We start from the raw sequence: 15,074 nt of genomic DNA, 5'->3' as shown, positions 1-15,074 counted from the left end.
CAAATGACTTGGGTAACAAGCAGAATGGGCACAGAAATGTTTTTCTTGAGTTTTTTGTTTGTTTGTTTGCATACTTTTTTCTTGGGGCAGGTAAAGGAGGAGAAAAGTTCTATGGGTATATGAATATGTGGATTTTTATATGGGTGACTGATTTTAATAATCTGTTAACTCATTTTAGGTAAAATTCCAGGCCAGTCTTCCATGTCTAATATGACAGTGAGCAAACGTAGTTTAGAGTTGAGTTCCTGAAAAAAAAAGTGTCTGTTCTTACTCATAAGTTTCTACTTCTTGTATGAGTGCAGCAGGCCTGACTACCAAGTGCAAATGAATGTGTGTACTCAAGATACTTTGGTATAGGACAGTAGTTTGTCATATTAGATACACTTTTAACTGGACTCACAGAATATTCTGAGTTGGAAGGGGTCCCACAAGGATCATCAAATCCAGCTCCTAAGTGAATGGCCCACACAGGGATTGAACCCACAAGCTTGGCATTGCTAGCGCTAGGCTCTAACCAAGGAAGCTGGTCTCAGGGTCAAAAGAAAGATAACATAATGTTATAAAATAATTGGGAAATGTTCGTTAAAAGCCTTATCAGTATTTTTGATTCTTAAAGGCCTAAAACCAGGAGTTCGGGGGTAATTTCTGCAGAGTGGAAAATTGAGTCTTTATTGAATCTGACACTTTGAGAGTTATTAGAGCAAATAAAATGAGTGTCTTTTTTTCTAACAGGTTCAAAAAGGCAATAGAAATTATTTCAATGACTGTACAAATAGGAGTATTTCCTACTGCCAACAGTACAATAAACCTGAAAAATAATACACATATGGTTGTGATGTATTTCACTTTTAGAATAAAATAGTATTAAATGTTTTGAGCAATTTCCTTGACAATTAAGGTTTGGTATGAATTCTCCATTCTATTTTTTATCTAAAATATCTAGTTTAAAGTTAATCCAATAAACTCATTCTGACTTAATGCATCAAACTAGATCCTCCATTACAGGCTTGCAGCAATTAAAAAACTCCTGCTACCTGCAGTCTGTTTGGTGGCCATTTATCAAGCACCTTGCTGATTTGTCATGGACCCTTGGAGAACAGGTTTGTGGTTACTGCTTTGAAGAATCTATTTGGTAACAAGACCACCAGATTTTGGATGGGTTTTGAGACAAAGCTCAGCAAATAAGGCATTTGCCCAGCTGCTCACAAAGGCAAGCTAGCCCTGCTCATGTTTCAGCATCAGCAGGTGGATATCTGCCCTGTATTGAAGGCTGAGGAGCTTTGTTAGACTTGGAAACCATACAAGCTTGGGAGTGAAGAAGCTAAATGGTGCAATAGGGCTCCCAATTGAGAACGGGCTTGTATGTAGCTGACAAGGGATACAGTCATATCAAACTTGTCTTTGCTTGCAAAAGACTTATCCTAGTGAAAAATCAAGTGAAATACATCAGTGATTTAATGTAAGCTGTCTGAGCTGTGATTGTTGGACTGATGAATATAAAACAGGCTCTCCTTGCTGGAGATGGCTGGGGAAGAGGGGAAGTATGGTGCTCTCGAAGTACTGAAATCCAGTATTGGTTTCCCACATCTGATTGCAGTAGATTTATTTAGAAAACTGGGCATGCTTCAGATTTAAAATCAAACAAACAAAATGAATTTTTGCTTAATGGAATAAGCTTAGCATCATGCAAATGGAATGGGCTATTTTCCTAAATTTATTGCTGCCTTGTTAATAACTTTGTTTTTTATGTGTGTATTAATTTAGTGATTTTTTTCATCTGGATTCATGTTATAGCCTGAGGTGGTCTGTCTTTTCTGGCTTGCTCTGCCCTAAATTTAAATATTGGTTTGCTTTGTCCTCTAAAATGTGAGTATGGAGTTGGACTTCAGCTTGTGTAGCTTTAGGAGTTGAATTAAACTGCCATTAGGAAACTTCATCCATGCAATCATATATGTACAGTGGGTAGAGGAGCAGGAATTCAGGAAAGTTTTGTAAATAAAACATTTTGAGCAGAGCTATTTGTTTTATATTTCCATTGCACAGGGGTTTTAAAAAGGATTTCTTTGCAGTCCTGTGTATTCAAATAATATTAACACATACCTCATATTCACAGTAGTGAGACCTGTGTTGCACAAAACAGTGCAATGTATTGAATATAATTTAAGATGCCTCCTAGGCTCTTGTTCCTGCTTTCAGCTTTCTAATTTGTCATCAAGATCATGTCCAGCACTTTAAACATCTGGTTTTGCTGTCCAAAGAAGCAAACAAAATATCCTTTCTACTGAACTATGTCCTTCCTTTTCTGTCTTCAGCTATGGGGTTAAAGAACAGTAGTAACTCATGGGTTAAAGACAGATTTAAAGTTCTTAAAGTTCCTTTTTTTTTTATGCAGCTACTGTAATGTAAATATGGGAGTACAAGTGTTTGTTTCTATGTTTGGGATGCAGACAGCAGAAAGCGTAGCTCCAGTGAAGGGTCATTCATTTATAAGTTCCTGATGAATATGGAATTTAGTATTTATAGGCTGACTGAGGTAAAATTATAATGGAAAATGGAACAATGGTCTTAGTCTCCCTCAGCTGGTTCCCTAAGGAACCACCTTGTTACAAATATGAGCCAGTCCAAAACTAGCAAGATTATTCATAGCTAAACGAATGTCTATAATCTAGTCAGACTCTGAAAATGTACAGAATAGAATACAAATTAAGGAAAAGATATGAAGTGTAAAAATGTTTCATTTTTTATTTATGTATATCAATATACACATTTTCTTGATCAGTAACTGATTTTTCAGCATTCCTTGTATGTGAAAACAATTCAGGCAGTTGAGTGGTCACTTTCACAGAGCAGTAAAAGTCACTGGAGAAAGCAAGGATGGTTTTTTAATATACATTTTAAAAATTAAATTATTTCTTTACCACCTATGTTTAACCACTGTTATGTGTTTTTTCTGGAATTCTTATTATTTTCATTGAAGTGTTACTTCTGGCTCCTATGTCTCATCTGTTTGGTTTTAATACCATAGTCACAGAGTAGAGCTCTGTAAAAACAAGCTAACAAAGGTTTTGCTATACTTTTGGAATCCTGTACTTCTCTGTGTATAGGCAGCTTTTCTAAGGAGATTCAGAAAATGATCTCTTACAGCAGGATTGACTTTTATCAAGTCCTCCCCCATGATGCACTCACAAAGCCTTGTTGATGGTAAGCGTGAGACTCAAATCTGGGCTGTCGCTCATTAGGAGGTTATTTATTCAGAGAGTTTTCTTTCCTAAGTAAGGTGTGCATACCTGGTGACACATTTTGTCTCATTATGTGGTAGCAGCAATAGCAAATAATAAAGGCTTTTTAATGGCAACTACTGCTGTTAGGCTTTTTATGTTGTGTTAGCAATTGCAGGGGTTTATTATTTGACTTGAGAGAAATTAACAGTCCTTTAAAATGTTCATGAAAACTATGAAAAGAAACTGGTAAAAGAAGTGAGAAGCTTTTATCTTGTCTTCTGTTGAAGTGCTTTATAGACATCAGTAGACTATGTTTTATTGCAGTGTAGTTCATTAGATCTTTTGGTTGCTTTTGCTTTCTTAAAAAAACCTTTTTTTTTTTAAATTATACTGAACAACACTGAAGGGCTGACTGAACTCAGTACCAAGAGGATAAGAATTCATCTCAGCTTACCGGGCTCAGTTCAGGACTGACTGGGGTGCACTGGGAAGGGAGTACTCCTCTGGCTTCCCTGGCAGGGTTATGCTCTGCTCAGCAAGTGTTTGGAGGGGTGGGGGGTGTCAACCATGTGGTGAAAAGTTGAAGCACAGAAGAATAAAGATTTTAACTAATAAAGGTGTTACAGAATTTCTAGAAATACTAAAATTTTGTCAGTTATTTAAATAAGAGTCTTGGTACCGTTCTCTAACAAGAGACTAGGAAAAGTAATTTTCTAGAAGAATTCTCCAGTTTTTTAATCAGTGGCTTCTGCTTCACAGTGTTTATCCTTTTTGGTCAAGCTTTCCAAATGGGTTGGATGAGAAAGACAGTGTTAGGCCAGTCTGGGTGAGGCTCTAAGCAATGATACCATGGCAGGGGGCTGGAACTAGATGATCATTATGGTCCCTTCCAACCCAAACCATTCTATATCCCCCCCACACCCCACTTTTTTTTTAACCTTTTTTTGCAGTTGAGAAACACCAGTGCCCACTGAACTGGGGCAATGAGGTTTTACCATTTTGAGTTGTCTTCCTATTATCTTCCTCTTGTGAGACTTCTGGTGGCCACAAGATATGGGAAAAAGAACCCAGATCCGACTGATTAAAGTTAAGAAACATTTTTCTGTTGAAATGAAGGTTCAGCAAAACCCCAGCTGGGCTGTTCAGTTCCTCCAGACTTTGCTTTAAAACTGTATGTCCGGGTGTTTGAATTGCAGATCTCTGTGTGTTTCTGAGTGAGGTACTGACCCTAGATGGGGAAATGTCACTTTATTGATAGATAGTTTGCTTTTCTTAGCTTTCTTTTGTGGAGAAGTAGTTAACAGATTTCCACTGTCCACATCAGATTTCCACTGTCCACATCAGACCACCACAATGAAAGTCAATAGATTAGGTGTGAATTTTTTTCCTCTCCCAACTCTGACTGAGATAGTGACAAAACACCACTTACTGCACTGGGTCTTCTTTATGACTAACAAAAATGGGCACAGAATCTCAGTGTAGAATAAATCTGAAGTGGGTTTAAAAACATTTGGTAAATGTTGCTATCACATAGCTGAAATAATTACACTTCAGGATAATGTGCCTTTCTAGTGTCTCATTCTGTGATTATTAGTAATACACAATAATTAGTGTGCCTGCTTCTATCTTAATATTCAATGCTCTTTTCATGTGTTGCATAGTTATAAGTATCCATGTATATTGGGGGCTGGAAGGTGTGATGTGTATGCATTCCTCCCTCTCTCAGCCTGTCATTCCCAGTTGTGACCCCTGGCTGAAGCCTGAAGTTTCAGAGCCATGCAGTGAGCAAACCTCTTATCCTGAGCTGTGAAACAGCAGTGCTGGGTGACTTTGTGCATTTCAAGCCACTGAGAGTGATGTTTCATTTATCATTCTGGGATTTCACAGGAGAGAATGAAGTGCTGAAGTAACCCTACCTGTACTGCAAAATGTAGCTGCTTAGTTCAGAATCCACGCTCTCACAACCAAGAAAAACAAGAAGCATCTCTCTCTGTTGGGGTCCTGTAAGCCAGCTTACCACAGGAGGACAAATGTCTGATTCAAAATCCAAGTATATTCTTGCTGTAGCATGATTTTTGCCATTGCTGTATCACCCATTCTTGCTATAAATAGTTTAATATGAAGGCCCACATTTTTACAGCGAGGTTTTTCCATTCAGCATAAAAGATCTGGTTTTTCCTGTTCATTCTGTTCACAATGATTGCATGCCTAGAGATTCTGATAATGTCATCTCCTCTGCTGACAGCATCCATTTGGAAGTGGGAGATCTTGACAAGTTAGAGGGTTGTGCTCTGTCCAGGACAGTGAGGGAAGGGCAGGTGGAAAGGATCGTTTGTGTCCTTCTCCTTTGCCCGTCATCTTAAAGTGGGACTATTTTCCTATTGGTTTTCTCCTCACAGGAAATGAAAATTATAGACTAATTCTTAGCTCTTATGTGGTGTAAGTAGAACAGGTGAAGTTTATTCACAATGACACTGTTGACTGACCTCAACAAAAGGCCTTTATGAAATTCACCTGTACAAGCACACTCTATTTACGACTTCAGTCCATCAGGTCATATTAGGAAGAGGAATTTGTTAGGATTTTACAGCTGGATTTTTTAACATTTGGACTGCTACTTTTAGAAAAAAATCAAGGATGAAAACATTTTGGGTAGTTGCATGCACGCAAGTGCTTGCATGTGGAGGACTTTAGGTGTTGGCCCCTGGGAAGCAGTGCAGTCTGTAACCCTGAGGTGTGCTCAGGGCTGCACAAACACACAGCAGTGAGGTGGCTGCTGCTGCAGAGAGACAGTCCTTGTATAGGGCTGCCTTGAGCAGATGGTTACAAAGAGGCAGCTGAGAGAGCATAAGGAGGGAAGTGTAGTCTGATCTGGCTCCTGTTGTCCTGTGAAAACTATCAATGTGAAATTTGTGTTCTTTCCCATTGCACTAGTGTGAAAAGGAGCAGCAATTGCAGTACATATTAGCAAACATAAGCAGTAAAAAGCTGTGGTAGTACTCTAGAAATAAATGGGATGTTTAATACTACAGATGCATGTAGATACAGACACCTTATTTAAAACAACTTCACTTTGGGGAAAAAGAAATGTAGATAAAAAGATGGAGTGGCTTTTAGAGGAAAAAGCAATTCCATACAGCATGTGGATGCATATTGTACTTACAGTGCCAGTTCTGCTGCTTGCCTCATTGTGAAGCTGTTTCACAAAGCCATCCAAACTCTCTGCTTCCACTTTGAAGCTACTTTAAGGGCTTCACAAATAAAGCAGTATTTTAATGACACAGCTGCATTGTTGGGGATTGAAAAATACAGAATTCCCTGGTCAAGAAAATAATAACATTATGATTAGAGGGATTACAAAATGTACTATGGAACCAATTTAGCCTTTAAAATGGAAAATGCTCCACTGCTGACACCAAAGGTCTGGAAATGGTGTATTTCACCTGAGTTATAACTCATTAATATAATAAGATATTTTCTTAATCTGCCTCATGTGTTTGCTGGCAGTTGCTGTAGTCACTAGAGAATCATAGAACCATTTGTTTTGGAAGCAACCATAAAGATGAACTCGTTCTAGCCACCCTGGCATGGGAAGGGACACCTTTCACTGGACCAGGTTGCTCAGAGTTCCATCCAACCTGGCCTTGAACACCTTCAGGGATGGGGCATCCACAGCTTCTCTGGGCAACCTGTGCCAATGCCTCACCACCCTTACAGTAAGGAATGTTTTCTAATATCTAATCTAAACCTATTGTCTTTCAGTTTGAAGCCATTCTCCCTTCTCCTGTCACTACATGTCCTTGTAAAAAGTCTCCTCCATCTTCCTTGGAGGCTCCTTTCAGGGACTGGAAGGCTGCAATTAGGTCACCCAGAGCCTTCCTTTCTTCAGGCTGAATAATCCCAACCCTCTCAGCCTTTCCTCACAGGAGAGGTGTTCCATCCTGGAACATCTTGGTGACCTCCTCTGGACTCACTTCAACTGGTCCATGTCCTTCTGTGCTGGGGACCCCAGAGCTGGATGCAGCACTGCAGGTGGGACCTCACCAGAGTAGAGTAAGGGGGGCAGAATCACCTCCAGCTTCCTCTACAAGTGGGAATTTTTGTCCATTTTGAAAAATAACATAACTGGGGAGAACTGGGAGTGAGAAGTGTCATAGTCACAAAAGGAGTGTGGGACTGTAGTAGTTTTGATAATGTGTGGGAGGAGTTTCTTGGGTTATCACCACTAAGAAGGGGAGGAATTTCATTAGAAGAGCCTGGAAGAGGGTGGCCTGGGGCAGAGTGAGGTCTGTCTTTCCATGAGTTTCCATGGGTAGAGTCAGTTTACTGATGAGGGTGACTTAAATTACATGTCTGTATGTAAGCTAGGTATGTAAACTCCTCTTACATGTGGTGGAATCTCTTACATTTGGTCGGCGTGCTCAGAGGAGTAAGAGAGGGATCAGGCTTGGTCTGAAGTGAGCACTGCTCACCTGAAGCTGTCTGCATTTTGGGGATTGTTTTGACACTTGAGTTTAGGTGTTTGGATCTCAAACTCAGTTCTTTCCTCTCCCTTACTGGCTAACCAGCCTCTGCATTTGATATTGCAGTGGTTATCCATGTCTGATGGAGGTGAAACCTTGCATTAGGAGAAGCTGTTTCAGAAGCTGCATTTACGTCAAAACTCATACTTGGAGCAATTAGGATAGAGTACTCACATATATATTGTTATGTTCAAAATTATATTCTGGCAAACAAATACCATGTAATCTGAAAAAGGAGTCTTACTTTTTGGATTAAAAGCAAATCATTGGAGTGTGTGTGTTTCATTTTTACCCTCTTAGTTTAATTGATCTTGGACTTTAAGAAGGCAGTTGCTCCTCCCTAGAAGTGAAGCTTTTGCTGTCTGGCTCAGTTTACCCAAATATAGAAGAATGTTGATAACTAGACCAGTTAAAACTATTGTTTCAGTAGAAATCTGAGATATGGAATAAAATTGCTAAAAAAATTTTGGCTCTTGCATGTGTATGTACAGTTGTTGATTGTTTAGGTCAGGCTGAGAGTAACAAATGCAGCAGCACATTTGCTGCTGTTCCCATTCTTCTCCATGGGACAGATTCTCAAGCTGTTTTCCATGGTGGGTAGTGGTAGAAGGTTGCACTGGTGCTTTGTCATGCCTTTGGTTTTGACTGGAAGTATTTGGTGTATGGAGACTGAAGTAAACTGGTGTTTTGCTCTGAGGGGCCTCTAGGCAGTGCACAAATGCCAACGATAATGACCTTTGATGTCAGGGAGGATTTTCAGTATTGTCTCATGTCATATTTTTCAAATACCAGTTCTTTTTAGGTGTTTCTGAATGTGGACTTCAGTCAGAAGTGTTTTGGTTTTATCTGAATTCTAGAGTCAACTGCAGATTATTGTGTTGCTGTTGTACCACTGCAGGGAGCAGGGAAACAACTCTCAAATGTGCATTTTCTATGATGCTGTGTATCATCCGTGGGGCAAGCAGAAGATAAATGTTGTGTTTTAAACCAAATGTTGTGTTTAATGAGAGACAATTCTTCCCTTTTCCTTTTTAGTTTTTTTGACCAACTCATTTGTAAGTAGCATGTGGTTTCCTTGGCTGTAATGCCATTAAGTGAAACTTTGATATAGTGATTCAGCCTGGGGATGGCTTTAAGTGCCTGTGTCCTACTTCCAGTACTTCTGTGCTTCTGGTATTGTTGATGGTGTGCTTTTATATTGTCATTAGCCGCTCTTGGAACTCACAGGGCTTGTTCAAAAATGAGAATGATGTCCAAGTATAACAGACTCTTGAAATGAAAGAAGCATTGCAGGTGCTCAGTGAGAGGGCAGCTGGAGTGAGGAAGCAGTACAATAGCATGTTTCTTTGAATTTGGGAGGTGCTAATGTGCAGTTGAGAGCTTTGGCACTTTTGGTGAGGACATTTTCCTATCTGACCATCCAGGAGCCACTCTGGGAGTCACTCTAGCACGACCTGAGCTGAGTCGGAGGCCCTTCACAGCCACAGCCCCCACACTGAAATGGTCATACCAGGTTTCTTTACTGTCTCTACCCTGTCTTTTCCATAGCAGAATCTCAGACATGCAGATACTTAAAATAATTTCATTATTGTGCAATAACAAAATAACAACTCGAGCTGCTGCCTCTTAGGAAGGAGCCCAAAGAAAGGAAACCCTGGGCTTTTGTATCCTTATGGTCTAAGCAGAGGAAAGTCTGGGCTCTTCCTGCTGAGTCACTGGCTCCTGCTGTGTCTCTGAGTCACCTGGCTGGTGCCACAGGTCCCTGGGCCCTTTGCTATGCAAAAGGTGGGTGCCAGTTCTCAGCCTCTTGCCTCAGGCTCCTGCCACCCAGAGCTCAATCTGCAGCTCTCACTGCAGCTGCTCACTGAGCTACCTGTACTGAGTGTATTCCTGAGCACTTGGAAAAGACAAATACTATTGGTGATAGTGGCGTGAAACATCACAAGTAAATTTCCTTTTGGAGATTAGGGCATGTGTATCCAATTCTATCAACAAATCCACAGTTTAGGAAGAGAAAAGAGATTACGTTTTAGGTTTTTTACTTACTTTAGCTTTTGAACTGTCTCCTGTTGTGTTTGTGCAAAGTTGTGATGCTTTCCTATTCTCTGAATATTCCAGCTGCCATCTTCAGTCTGCCACCCCTGTCAGACTGTACAGACTGACAGTAGCCATCTCCTGCCTGCCAGTTCAGTCTCCGCTTTACCTGCCAAGCTGATTTTGTCACCCCTAAAGCCTCGATGAGAAGTGTCTTTTCCCTCCCTAGCTGATGAGTGTCTTTTCTCATCTATACCCCTATGGAGAGCAAAGAGTTCATTTGAGTCAGGGTTAGCTACAACAGTTAAGACTAATGTAAAACTCAGTTTTGCTTTGCAAATTGTTGCCTGAAATGGGAGATGCTGATCCTCATCCCTGTGGTGCAGTGCTACAAAACCCCATCACCTCTGCCTGATTCAAAATGAATAACCAGCAGAAGGTGCTTAGGGCTTCCCAGCTGTCTGACAGTGGGTGTGCAGTGGGAGAAGCTCACCATGGGTTCCAAGAGGTAGCGTGCCCATCTCATGTCACTCAGCAGCTTACAGATGTGACCCTTCTTGCAACCTCAAGAGTTGCAGCAGTAGAAGCAGTGGGAGTGTGCAGCCCTGACTGCTGGGGAGAGGGGCAACTCTTTGGGTTACAGGAAGTGGTTATATCGGCCATTTTTGCTAATGTAAACATTTAATTTCCTGTTCACACAACTGCTAGCAGTCACTAAATGGTCTGGAGCATCAATTCTTCCATTTCTCTTACCTCCTAGTTCCTTGCCCAGAGATCATAGTTATTACTGGTAGGGGCTGTTGCCAGAAGATTTACTTGGTAGAATGAATATTTCTAATTCTACCAGTGTCTAGGAATTAATATTGTGATGAGGCATCAAGCTGCACTTCTGGGGTTAAATGTGTCTTTAATATGCCCATCTAAAAATAGAAAACCTTCAGCACTGAACAAGGTAGAGTTACTGCATATCGTGAGGCCTTTTTTCTATCTTTAACAAAGAAAATCTCGTTAAGTGGGTATTATGTTCTGCCAATTTTCCTTTTTCCTCTAATGTCTGTAAGTGCATCCATCAACTTTGCTGACCTAGACACCCTCTACTTTTTTTGCCTTTTCTTTCCTTGCTTTAAACAGAAGCATGACAATAGAGTCTGTACCTAATGGTTTTAGAGCTGCTATTAATTCATCTTTCATTCAAGGCTGATTGCTTTCAATCTTAGCAGCATGCTTTAGATTGTGAAAGATGTTGTGAATGTCTTTTCATTATTAAAGGACAAATGTGACTGAACTTCAGCACACCTATGCTGAAAATACAGTCTTTTATCTAAATAAAGCTTGTGATAGGTTTGAAGATGTTTTTTTAAATAATCAATATTCTTATTGAGTGAATAGAAAAAAATTTTCTGGAGGTAAAGGCTATCACATAGTATGCTCTTCTTCAGATATGACTGTCTCAAACTTACTTCTCTTTTAGTAAGTCAGAATTTTTGCATTTTTTTAGGCTTGTCCTGAAGATCAAATAGCTTGTCAGAATTGTCGACATTTCTGCATTAGGTGGTAATATGTGAAGTTGATGAGGAAAACTGAGACAGGATAAAAAATGAGCTAACCTGCAAGTGCACTAAACCTTCCTGAAGCCTTTATTGTTGATTGTAGAAGAAGAATCTGAAGTGCTTGTTAAGGTTCATGCTTATTTAACTGTTACCATGGATTTTTTTTTCTGTGGGGAAGGCTACTTTGTGGCTTGCAAACTGTAGTAAGTGGTCCATAGTGACTGGTAGCAGATTATTTTGGAAAAAATTTTGCCTGAATAATTATCAGCTCTGTTTTTCCTAGCTGCTGTTTCATGTTCGCTTATTCTATCTTGAAATAATTTAGTGTTGGAAGGTCTTAATTTTTAAAGACCATTTTCTAATGGGAGAAAAAAAATAAAGAACAGTGCCAAATAAAGTGCTTAGATCAGGTAAGTGTTCAGCATGCTGATTAAACTGTCAAATTCAGGTGAAATTCAGTTGGTTGTATGTGTCCATTGTACATACTGCATTGTCCATTGTACCTTCTGCTTTTTGCTCTGAAGAAAACAGTATAAGACAGTACCTACCTGTTTGGTTTTGGTTGTGTTTTTTGTTTTGGTTTGGGTTTTTTTCCTGTTGACCTTTTACTCCCTGCTCTGATTTTCAGATTCCAAAGGACACAAGAATGCTGATATAAGCCAAGAAGAAGTATAATTGGAAAGGAAGTTGTCTTAGCTTTTGAGTCAAAAAGAAGACTGTACAATGTAGTCAGGTTTTGTAGCAGGGCTGACTTTTGTGGGAAAAAACCCACATCAGAGTGCATGCTGTTATTGCTCTACAATATTTTATGCAAAGTGTAAGAGATTTCTAAAACCACAAAATAAACTGAACAGATGAAATTGAATTTGAAAATTATGCTAGCTTTTCTATGCAAGGCACAATGATGACAAAACTGGGTCATTGTTGATGAAATTCTTATATAACTCTTTTCTGCCTGTTCATCACCTTCTTCCTCCCAGAACCCTCTCCCATGGTTAGGTTTTTGTTTGGGATTTGTGGATTGTTGTGTTGTCATGTGTTGCCACAAACCTGCTTCCCTTCGGGATCTAACAAAGGCTTCTACAAGACTGGAGAGGAGATGATATGCAGAGGAAGTGGAAGTGTGTCCTAGCTGAACTAAGCTGATGATGGAGCACCCCATTTAATGATGTAGCACATTTCAGTCCCCAACCCCTACTTGCTGTCATTTTACTGAGTTGGCAGCTCAGCTCTGACTTCAGTGAGTTGATCAGTTTTTCACCTACTTGAATTATCTCATTTTGGCTTTTATTAACAATAGGGTACTCTGTGCTGATGGATCAAGAGCAACCAGTGAGAGCTGTCCCCTTCGGCAGCACTTCCTTGTTAATTTGGCTTATTTTAATCGCTTTGCCATGCTGGCAGTAGTTAAGGAGAGCACTGCTTTGCTGCTTTTGCTGCTGGGAGGAAACTCTGTGGAAGTGCAATTTAAATAGAGCTAGTGGATGACTAAATCAGATTTGGAGGACGAACAGGGGATATCAGTCTTAAGACAAGTAATGTTAATAACCAAGTATATTTTGATTTTACACTATTTCACCATCTTTACTAAATGCTTCAGTTTGTTCTAATGCAGAAGAGATGAGAATTGCATGATACAATGAAACTTTGCAAGTATTTTTTATTCAGAGAAATGTAGCAGCCCTCTGCATCCAGTGTTACAATTATGTGAACAATGTAGTGGGATACAGTGGAATTACCCATCTCATGCATGTCAATGTATGATTGAGCTCAAAATATCAAAAGAAAAAGCCAAGGGAAGCATAGGCTGCCTGCAGGGATAGTGGGTGCATGATGGAGATCAGGCAAAGTAGCAGGTTGTGGGCAGCAAAACGAAATTTGACTGCAGAGGATGAAATGTAGTACAAAGGAAGAATAATTTCTAGGACGAGTCTGAATATTCCACTGTATTTATAAATCTTAGAATTGAGGAGGAGGTGAAAACAGGAAATTGTTGCTGCTGCATACAAATACAGAAAAATAAGGCTGCTGTGCTGACATAAGTGAGTAGGACTATGGAACAAGGCAGGACTTGAAACTTTCCTACCTATTAGAAAGTTCCTCTCATAGATTTGTTAATTGTTATTAATCTGCCATTATATTATTAATTATGTGTGCATATATAAACAGATTGACTGCAGCCTCTCTCTTAGCAAAGCTCCAATCAGTTGTCTTTCTTTTAATCCTGGTCTAAATAGATTGGCAAGGATTATTGTGTAAGAACAGTAAATTGAGTTTCGTTGGCCTTTGGAATCAGCATGAAGTATAAGAATGTAAGTGATGAGCTTGAGGTGTGTTAAGGATGTTTCAATCAGTGAAGCAACACAAAGCAAAAACCATATGTGAATATTTATTCTCTGCTTTCACTTTTCAGATTAATTATCACACAAGGTTTTTGTGATTATTAGTGAAAGTCTTAAAGACCAGTGAATGTTGTTAGAAAAGTTACTCTTATTTCCTCTTTTTATGCACTTGAAGCATATTTATGAAGGATTTAGCTCTTAGACTGCAATGCGAATCTCACATGGTAAGTAATGGCAACAGTGCTAGCAAGTACTTTCAAATGATGTGCCAGAGTACTTCAGTGCATCTTTACTGTGTTTTATGCCTGTGTTTAGAAGTGATCAAGATGATAGACAGCATCCTAGAGGTTATTTCTGATAATATTAGCCAAGAGAATTTGTTGCTATTGATAATATTTTCTTGTCTGTCAGGAAACAGCCTTTTCTTATGTGCATCTGCTAATAATTTGGTGTAGTAAAATAATAAAAGGTTGTAGTACTGTGTTCAAAGTAATAAAACAGCAGCAGGATAAAAGTTAGGAAGAAACATCCATCTCCATGTAATCTTCTCCATGAGAAGGGTATTTCATTGCATGAAGTAAGCCTTTAAAGGAGGTGATTGCTTCTCATCCAGGGACAGTTCAAATGTTTTTGACTTAAGCGTGGAAAACCCTTGTTGACTAAGGAGGTTTTGGAAATGTCCTCATAAACAGCTGGTGATAGCATGATAGTTTATAATTGTAAGGTGGTGGTATAGCAGCTGTGTACAAGAGGTGATCATCTCCCTGTGGGAAACTTCAATCACAAGGTGAAATGAGGAAGAAACGGGAAGGTGAGCTACTGCATCTTGGAGCAGTTGGGCTCTGGTCAGCCACGAGCAGGAGAGCAGCTTAAATGTATTAGGTGAGACAGGGCAGGTGAGAAAATGTGAAAAGTACTGACACACCTCTTAGAGAAAGCTGAATTCCTAAAAGATGAAAGACAGTGGAATGCAGTGCCCAGTGCCTTGCAAATCTCCCTGGGGCTGTCAAAGTGCTGCCTGTCAGTAGATGGTGCTCTTTATATCAGCTATTTACTGTTGCTGCCTGTGTTTGGCCATGTTTTCATCTAAAAGGTCTGGTAACATTCTTTAACAGTTCATTTCTCTGAATTCTGATGTGTGGGAGATTAGAAATTGAGTTTTTTGAGGGACTGCCAAAACAAACAAAAATAAAAAAGTGTTTTCTAGGTGCCTTTGAAGCATCCTCCATCCTTGAATTTTTTCAATGACTTTTGCTTGTGTTTGTGTACTGTTTTGAATTTGGACAAATTCAGAAGCTCTCAGCATAAGACCCTTGAACAAACATTGTGGATTTGAGAATGTATAGCAGACTAATTCAATTTGGCAACTGACCTGTAAAACACTGCAATAACATGATCTAAAAT

At 39.6% G+C, this 15,074-nt stretch overlaps 1 protein-coding gene across 4 annotated transcripts in view; it reads left to right on the top strand.

Moving 5' to 3' along the window:
• SAMD12 (sterile alpha motif domain containing 12) overlaps positions 1–15,074 on the top strand; it is a 184,396-nt gene that overhangs the window by 18,409 nt on the left and 150,913 nt on the right. The window lies entirely within an intron of this gene.

This window comes from Haemorhous mexicanus, chromosome 1 (genome assembly GCF_027477595.1).
Source record: "Haemorhous mexicanus isolate bHaeMex1 chromosome 1, bHaeMex1.pri, whole genome shotgun sequence".
Classification (NCBI taxonomy): domain Eukaryota; kingdom Metazoa; phylum Chordata; class Aves; order Passeriformes; family Fringillidae; genus Haemorhous; species Haemorhous mexicanus.
The sequence above is the reverse complement of the archived record's forward strand: the minus strand, read 5'-3'. Positions and strand labels throughout refer to the sequence as shown.